This window comes from Leptodactylus fuscus, chromosome 11, assembly GCF_031893055.1.
Source record: "Leptodactylus fuscus isolate aLepFus1 chromosome 11, aLepFus1.hap2, whole genome shotgun sequence".
Lineage (NCBI taxonomy): Eukaryota > Metazoa > Chordata > Amphibia > Anura > Leptodactylidae > Leptodactylus > Leptodactylus fuscus.
Genome location: NC_134275.1, coordinates 76091450 through 76101273, shown reverse-complemented (window position 1 = coordinate 76101273; position 9824 = coordinate 76091450). Strand labels below are relative to the sequence as shown.

Below are 9824 nucleotides of genomic sequence, written 5' to 3'. Positions count from 1 at the left end.
AGAAGGGACTCTTCAAGGATCCGTATTCGGGCTGGTTTCTTGGGTCAGATTGGAGAAGCCGGTAAGAAGATTTTGTCCTTGACTTCTGTGTTTTTTTGTTTTTTTTTTTGAGGAATTCCACGTCTCAAATTTTTTTTGCTGACCTGTGTCGATAAATTCAGTTAGTCGATTAGTATATGAGGAGTACTGCAGGTAAAGTGCCAGATATTCTTGCCTAGGCTTGTGGTTCAGGTGAATTACATTTTTTAATTGGGTGGTGAGATTCTAAAATAACCTTTTGATATATTGATCAGCAAGTCATTTTGACAGCTATGGAAACTTTTCCAGAATTCAAGGGAATCTGAACATTTTTGATACTTATGACCTCTCCCCAGGATAGGTCATTGGTATATGATCAGTCAGGATCCAATACCCGAACCCCAAACCAATCATCAGGTGCAGCCGCCAGAAGCCATATAGCAAGTGTATGGCCTGAAGCAGCCCTGCTCCTACTTATGTGAATGGAAACGGGGCTACTACTGCACTTCAAGGGTTCTAATGTTTTTGATGGCATAAATAGAGAGGTTTAAAATCTTTACGACACAGAAAATGATGTTGATGTGAACAAAAGCTTGGATACATTTCCATTACTCTTTTGTTTCTTTTGCGTTTCGTTTTCTATGGTACGTAATTTGGTAATCCCTCATTTTCTTTGTCCCTCACATTCTTCTGGCAGGTTCCATGTCACCATGTCTATCCGTTCGGCCTTCTGCATCTGTTTTCTTTTGTTCATCGTTCTTTTTTCATATCAATTTTACCAAGTCAACCCAAATTGTAATTCCTCAAAATCCTATGGAACGAAAAAGACACCAGTCCATGTTCTCCTTATATCTACCTGGTGCTCCGGCTCTTCCTTCCTTGGGCAAATCTTCAATCACCACCCCGATGTCTTTTATCTCTTTGAACCAGGATATTCTGGATGAGATTTCAACAAGAAGTGGCCACACTACTTCATTACCCAGTCCGAGACCTTATTCGCTCTCTTTTCACCTGTGATGTTTCCCCACTACAACAGTACAACTATGGTTCTCGAAAGATCGCCAGATTGACCTTCTTCGCAGAGAGTCGTGCCTTGTTTTCGCCACCATCTTGTTCACATCCCATGCCACCTGAGGGCTATAATCGCTCAAAATGTTACAGACAATGCAAAGATTCCACCTTCGATAACATGGCAAAGGCATGCCACACTTATAACCACAGGGTCATGAAAACAGTCCGAATTCTAGACCTTTCTGTTCTTCTTCCACTTTTTCAAGACCCAGCACTTGATCTTCGGATCATTCATCTTGTGAGAGACCCCAGGGCTGTAGCATCATCAAGGAGACAATTTAACCTTGATGTGGATGATCAGATAGTGCTGAAGGATCATGAGAAGGTCACAGAAGTTCCTGTCATGGCCAAGATCTGCAAAGCACAAGTAGATATAAACCGAATGGCCCAAGGAGGCGGACATTCCCTGGAGAGGCGATATATGCTTATTCGGCACGAGGATTTGTCAAGAGAACCGATTGTGAACGCTAAAAAAATGTATGAGTTTTCAGGGCTCAAAATGACACCAGACCTGGAGAAATGGATTTATAACATAACTCATGTGAACGTGAACGAAGACAACGGATTCATGCCCTTTTCTAGACAGTCCTCCAAAGTCATTCAACAATGGAGACAGAACATGGACTTCAAGAATGTAAAGGAGGTTGAAGAATACTGCAAGGAAGCCATGGATCTGTTTGGTTACTCGCCAGTGAGTTCAATAAGTGATCAGAAGAACATGAGCGTAGACTTTGTTTTATGACCCCTGGGGTGGAATAAATATGAACTTTAGCAGTATTAGGTTTAATAAAAGAGAAAGACAACTCTTGTGTCCCGTCCTACGCCTTGAGTAGAAGATCCCTTATCTCTAGATACTGTTAAAGAATTTATCCCATAAATTATTTTCATATCAGAAGTCCTGAAATGCTCTTAAAGGGGTTTCAGGGCCCCCAGGAATGTTCTTACAGGTGAACTACCCTCAGGATACATCAGGTTCTGACTTTCAATACTTCTGTATCCAAATCCTCCTCTACAGCTATCCCTCCTGACTCTGCTATAAACATGCATACTGAGCTCAGCCAGGTGTTTAAGGTAAACTAAGGGGTTATTATACTGTAAGGTGGTGTATACAGTAAGGGGGCATTGAATGATATGAGGGACACTAAGGGAGCATTATACTGTGTGGGGACTAGTAAGGGAGTATTATACTGTGTGGGGACTAGTAAGGGAGTATTATACTGTGTGGGGACCAGTAAGGGAGTATTATACTGTGTGGGGACCAGTAAGGGAGTATTATACTGTGTGGGGACCAGTAAGGGAGCATTATACTGTGTGGGGACCAGTAAGGGAGCATTATACTGTGTGGGGACCAGTAAGGGAGTATTATACTGTGTGGGGACCCCTAAGGGAGTATTATACTGTGTGGGGACCACTAAGGGAGTATTATACTTTTTGGGGACCACTAAGGGAGTATTATACTGTGTGGGGACCAGTAAGGGAGTATTATACTGTGTGGGGACCAGTAAGGGAGTATTATACTGTGTGGGGACCAGTAAGGGAGTATTATACTGTGTGGGGACCAGTAAGGGAGTATTATACTGTGTGGGGACCAGTAAGGGAGTATAATACTGTGTGAGGACCAGTAAAGGAGTATTATACTGTGTGGGGACCAGTAAGGGAGTATTATACTGTGTGGGGACCACTAAGGGAGTATTATACTGTGTGGGGACCACTAAGGGAGTATTATACTGTGTGGGGACCAGTAAGGGAGTATTATACTGTGTGGGGACCAGTAAGGGAGTATTATACTGTGTGGGGACCAGTAAGGGAGTATTATACTGTGTGGGGACCAGTAAGGGAGTATTATACTGTGTGGGGACCAGTAAGGGAGCATTATTCTGTGTGGGGACCAGTAAGGGAGCATTATACTGTGTGGGGACCAGTAAGGGAGCATTATTCTGTGTGGGGACCAGTAAGGGAGTATTATACTGTGTGGGGACCAGTAAGGGAGTATTATACTGTGTGGGGACCACTAAGGGAGCATTATACTGTGTGGGGACCAGTAAGGGAGCATTATACTGTGTGGGGACCACTAAGGGAGCATTATACTGTGTGGGGACCAGTATGGGAGCATTATACTGTGTGGGGACCAGTAAGGGAGTATTATACTGTGTGGGGACCAGTAAGGGAGTATTATACTGTGTGGGGACCAGTAAGGGAGTATTATACTGGGTGGGGACCACTAAGGGAGTATTATACTGTGTAGGGACCAGTAAGGGAGCATTATACTGTGTGGGGACCAGTAAGGGAGTATTATACTGTGTGGGGACCACTAAGGGAGCATTATACTGTGTGGGGACCAGTAAGGGAGCATTATTCTGTGTGGGGACCAGTAAGGGAGTATTATACTGTGTGGGGACCAGTAAGGGAGTATTATACTGTGTGGGGACCACTAAGGGAGCATTATACTGTGTGGGGACCAGTAAGGGAGCATTATACTGTGTGGGGACCACTAAGGGAGCATTATACTGTGTGGGGACCAGTATGGGAGCATTATACTGTGTGGGGACCAGTAAGGGAGTATTATACTGTGTGGGGACCAGTAAGGGAGTATTATACTGTGTGGGGACCAGTAAGGGAGTATTATACTGGGTGGGGACCACTAAGGGAGTATTATACTGTGTAGGGACCAGTAAGGGAGCATTATACTGTGTGGGGACCAGTAAGGGAGTATTATACTGTGTGGGGACCACTAAGGGAGCATTATACTGTGTGGGGACCAGTAAGGGAGCATTATACTGTGTGGGGACCACTAAGGGAGCATTATACTGTGTGGGGACCAGTAAGGGAGCATTATACTGTGTGGGGACCAGTAAGGGAGTATTATACTGTGTGGGGACCAGTAAGGGAGTATTATACTGTGTGGGGACCAGTAAGGGAGTATTATACTGGGTGGGGACCACTAAGGGAGTATTATACTGTGTAGGGACCAGTAAGGGAGCATTATACTGTGTGGGGACCAGTAAGGGAGTATTATACTGTGTGGGGACCACTAAGGGAGCATTATACTGTGTGGGGACCAGTAAGGGAGCATTATACTGTGTGGGGACCACTAAGGGAGCATTATACTGTGTGGGGACCAGTAAGGGAGCATTATACTGTGTGGGGACCACTAAGGGAGTATTATACTGTGTGGGGACCAGTAAGGGAGTATTATACTGGGTGGGGACCACTAAGGGAGTATTATACTGTGTGGGGACCAGTAAGGGAGCATTATACTGTGTGGGGACCACTAAGGGAGTATTATACTGTGTGGGGACCAGTAAGGGAGTATTATACTGTGTGGGGACCAGTAAGGGAGTATTATACTGTGTGGGGACCACTAAGGGAGTATTATACTGTGTGGGGACCAGTAAGGGAGTATTATACTGTGTGGGGACCAGTAAGGGAGTATTATACTGGGTGGGGACCAGTAAGGGAGTATTATACTGTGTGGGGACCACTAAAGGAGCATTATACTGTGTGGGGACCACTAAGGGAGTATTATACTCTGTAGAGACCCTACGATGGCATTACAATATGTGGAGAAGTCCTGTGTAAAATATGAAGGGGTGCAGTATAGAAAGCCTGACATCTTACTGGACAATATAGTGCAGCATGACCTGTAAATCGGAGGCAGTTCCTCTAACCAGGGGGCATGGCGTGTAAAGAGCGGGTGTGACCTAACAATTTAAAACATACATTTTCTTAGGGCCTAAAAAGTTCTAAATCCACCCCCATTTTCACATCTAGTACCATGGGAGAGTAATAAAGGCAAACAAAGTAACCGCAATGATGGAGCTGAGTCTGCGCCATCAATAGAACTGACCCCATGATGCAATGGCTGGAGTTGTAGCTCGGCCACCGTGTCCTCTGTGGAAGCCCATTAGGCCCTGTCAGTGTAATGTTCAGTACACTCTAATACAGAAGCCCTGCTGTGGGGGCCACATGGTGGCTCAGTGGTTAGCACTGCAGCCTTGCAGCGCTGGAGTCCTGGTGTTCAAATCCCACCAAGGGCATAAAACCATCTGCAAGGAGTTTGTATGTTCTCCCCGTGTTTGCATGGATTTCCATCCCATATTCCAAAAAAAGACATACTGGTAGGGAAAAAATGTACATTGTGAGCTCTGTGTGGGGCTCACAATCTACATAAAAAAAAAGAAGTCCTGCTGTGTATTATAAGGACAATCACGACATTGGATATTTAAAACATTTTCAAATTAAAATTTCATGTGAAATAAAATTTTCCCTCATCCAGACCTTTATGAGGGCCAATGTATTACTCATCTGTAGTGCCGCCATATGCCTTAGAGAGTTATAACTTATCACCTGGATGGCTGACCCCGAGATCCCGGAGCCAGAAAGTGATTTACTGATGAATTCCCCTCCAGGCACTTTGTCATCTCCTCAGTAAGATCTCATCCACCCCAGTTTACGAAATGTTCTACTCACTGACAGATCTTCTGTGACGAGGTCCTCAAGGAGAAGAACCACAAGTGTTATGGACGAGGCTCCCTAAGTCAGGTACATTGGGCTCAGCGGGTCTCGCTGCAGGTCTAGTATTAGGGTTATGACATTTCTTCAGAATGGCAGTGGCTTACACTAGTTTACCTGAAGTCCTTTGGAGAAGTGCCATCACATTACTGACTTATCTCAGCTACGTCTTGAATGGCTTTATTACGACATAAATTGCTTTGTGTACCGATGTAGCAGAACTATCAGGTGTATCACAGGTGAGCTCGCCAGGTGAAGGAGAACTGCGTTTGTCAGGCGTAACAAAGCTCTGCTGATCCCTTGTAGGGCGGCTGATCTTGTCTGGTGTAGCAGATTTCAGTCTGTAAGGAATAGTAGAGCTCAGATTTATATGGAGATTTGTCTTTGGACAACAAGGCTTGTTTGGTCCATATAAAAGTGAGAGTATACAGGGACAGTCACAGAGCGCAGAGCACAGTTCACATTGGGATGGTGGTACAGAAACTGTGGCCTATGGTATGTTCTAGTGTCTCTGGGGTCAGATAGTGGTCAGTATACCAAACACAACCACCTCACAATTTGATCCTAGAGATGAGCAAATCCTGAAATCTGTTTTGGCTCCAACTTGATCGAAACCTGAATCACATTCAGTTTGGTCCAAATAACTTTAGTTCAGATAGTTCAGATTCAAAGTGCCTTAAAGGGATTCTACCATTTAAAACTTTTTTTTTCTAGTTGACACATAGGAATAGCCTTAAGAAAGCCTCTTCTCCTCCTACCTTTAGATGTCTTCTCCGCGCCGCCGTTCAGTTAAAAATCCGCTTTCCGTCAGTATGCAAAAGAGTTCTCTTGCAGCACTGGGGGCGGTCCGCAGTGCTCAAACTGCACTGGGGGCGTCCCCAATGCTGCGAGAGAACTCTCTCCAGCGCCGCCTCCATCTTCGTCAGCAACGAACTCTTCATCTTATTCTTCCGGCGCTGGGGTCACAATTGTACGCCTGTGCAGTCAGCTCTGCCATCCTGCAGCAGGGAGAGCCAAGTGCACATGCTGGCAGCCATTTTTTGTGGCCGCTTACGCAAGCATGCGCAGTACGTTTCTGTAGTTCTATGGAGTACAGATCAGGCGTACCAGTGTGACCCCAGCACCGGAAGAAGAAGATGAAGAGGCTGTTGCTGACAAAGATGGAAGCGGTGCTGGAGAGAGTTCTCTCGCAGCATTGGGGACGCCCCCAGTGCTGTTTGAGCGCTGCGGACCGCCCCCAGTGCTGCAAGAGAACTCTTTTGCAGACAGACGAAAAACTGATTTTTAACCGAACACTGGACATCTAAGACATCTAAAGGTAGGAGGGGAATAGCCTTTCTTAAGGCTATTCCAATATGTCAACTAGAAAAAAAAAAGGTTTTTAATGGCGGAATCCCTTTAAAGTCACATGTCACCCTCTACGGTCTCCTGTATTGTATCCAACCACTTCAAGTTCTTTAACCCCAAGACATCATGAAAAATGGCAAAATGATAAAGACATATATGGCTATGGGTAAGCAGATGGTAGTCGGTGGTAAATCACACTACGTCAGATTTATGTTTTTTTTTTTTAAATTAAAAAATGGTCCGAAAATATTCCATTTTGGTGTTGGATGTCTCCTGGTGTTTCTAAGCACATGGAGGAGTTGTAAGAAGCAACATCGGTTTGAGGACTAGCAACAAGTTGGGTGTCAATGTGTCCCGAAATAAAAATTTTTTTGTTAGAAAAGCAGTAAAAAAAAAATAAAAAATCCCTTTTCAAGTTTGTTATTTTGACCCCGTGTAGGGTAGGGAGAGTTCCCAGCAGAAGTGGCGCAGTATGGAACATAATGGACACCCTTTTCAATAGGACATTGGATGGTGGACAAGACTGGTGGCAAACTGGGACAGTTCCTGCCACTGGTCCAATCTGTGAAGTCCATCCATCCAGAAGTCCATCGAGTCAGGAGAAAGGGTACAGTCTAGATACGACTGATCCAGGTTGTGTAGGCAGTGCTTATCCATTTAGTCGTGTGTCAGGTCATTGTTGTAGATGGAAAAGCCTACATTACGTTACTCAGATATTGTCCTTGCATTGCCGACATCGCTGCTGGAGAAGGGACTTAGCGAGTTCAGAATCGCAGCCATTGCGTGCTCCTGTCTGACACCGCCACCTGACAGTACAGAGCCTAAATAGTATATCAGGTACCAAAACTAACAGCATTGAAGGCTCAGGAATGGTGGGGGTGAGAGAGAAAAATTCCAATTGTGCAAGGATCAGTGGAGCAGCGACTATTAGCGGTGCCAAGAACTTGAGTTGGTGGTGAAACGTCCTCTATAAATGTTATTTAAGGTTATTATTAAAGACTATGTTAATTGGTTTCGTATTAATAAATGGTCGCTGCTGTGACCTTTACAACCAACATTTGGTGTCCGAGTCCTTTTTAAGGCTGGGGCCCCACACTGCGAAAACCTGCAAAGTGTACAGGATTCATCCACACATTGCAGAAAAAATCTGCAGCAGAAAAACTGTGTTTTCAAAAATGCCTGTAAATCTCAGATTGTCCATTATACCTGCGGAAACCTTGGTGTCTTCTATAGCTATAATAGAGGCAGAGGAAAACGCTGTGAAATTGCTATGAAAAATGCAACGCGTTTCTGCCATGTGTTTTTTTTTTTTTGCAACTTTTTTGCTGCATTTCACTGTGTTGGGCCTTAGTGTAAGGTTGCAAGGTCAGGCGAGAGCAGTGTTGGGGGTGGTGGTAAAGAAGCTTGGTTGAAAACATGATGGAAAATAAATCCGTCCAGTCATGTTTTACTTCATTCCTTTCTTCTACGGGTGTTGATAACCTAAAGTTTCGTAAAAAACCTGATGGACATGAAGGACGTGAATGCGAACACAAAGGTGGAAGATCTTCTGGAGAATGTGCCACTGAGCAGGTTCATCCACTTCTCACACTGGTGACATTGCGAGAGTGGTTTTTTTTAAGCGACTCCTTTAGGGTCTGGACATTATGTAACTGGCATTTCCTCCTAAATTTCAGGGTCAGATACCATGACAGAGATGTTATCCACCTCCTTTCGATTCATGAAAGGAACAAGAAACCAGGTGGCCGAATATATCAGGGCAGGTAAAGGGCAGGACATGTCAAAGATAAAAGACATGTCTCCAGGAGACCGAGTAGCGAGGAGGGATTTATAACCAATCTGGAAGAAAGGTGAGACTGCTCTTTATGTTCCCCAACTCAATGGAGGGAGGAGGAGGAAGATAGCAAAGACCAATGTATCGTAGAGAAATGACACAAGTGTGTTCAGGATCATGGTGGGGATGATCGTGGCCAAGCTGAGGAGACACCAGAGTGTGTGATAGACTAGAGAATCTGTGCAGGACTTCTCACCGGTGTAGACATCATGAACCCATTGGAGACGACACCGATAATCTGAAAACCAGAGATCCAACAATTTTCCACTGATACAACTGGTGACCTCAGGTATGTGGCGATTTTATGGGATATTTTTGAGAGTATTCAGACTATGCGATATGATAAAGGTAAGCTTTGAATTACCGAGTCTACCGTAAAATGTTTTGATACTTTGTTTGTGGGGTACATGAGGTTTTCTTAATTTTTCTATAATTGTAGTAGAGATCGAGTCATATTTTTACATTTTTTTTAAAAAAACCTCTATTTGAAGGAAGACTCATACAACCCGATACACATGCAATGAAGTAGACTGAGGCGGTTATAGATAAGAGGCTTATGTCTCTCCAGGATACTTGTACGTTAGGGCAGGTCCACCAGTTTTGCAGGGTAGACACTCCACTTCAGTAACCCCTAAAGCAATGGCGTGACATTGTGGAGAAAAAAAAACTGTGAACCTCGTAGGCGCCGTATCTATGTACTGAGCTTGGGACAAAATATTTAATGATGTTTCCGTAGCAGAAACTATAACCATTTTTGAGAGCCCATGGTTCCATGTTTTGGTAGATGTCACATCAAGGTTGGTCTTCCATCGAAGCATAAATTTGGGTCCGGGGAAATGGAATTGAGGTTCCTATAGATATATGATAAGGTCAGAGGGTCTATAAAGACAGAGATGCTGATATGTATCCCTGCATAAGGTAGAGCCCTGTATTTTTGTTGAATACATCTATACATATCTGTGTAGCCTTGTTGAGATGAACACCCACTTTAGCACGTTCAGTTGTTGTATTATACTGCACTTCAATGCACAAAAACAATTGC

At 44.3% G+C, this 9824-nt stretch overlaps 1 pseudogene; it reads left to right on the top strand.

The window, feature by feature from the left end:
* The first annotated feature begins 728 nt into the window (after positions 1–728).
* On the top strand, positions 729–1831 carry LOC142184557 (carbohydrate sulfotransferase 4-like; annotated as a pseudogene).
* The last annotated feature ends 7993 nt before the right edge of the window (positions 1832–9824 follow it).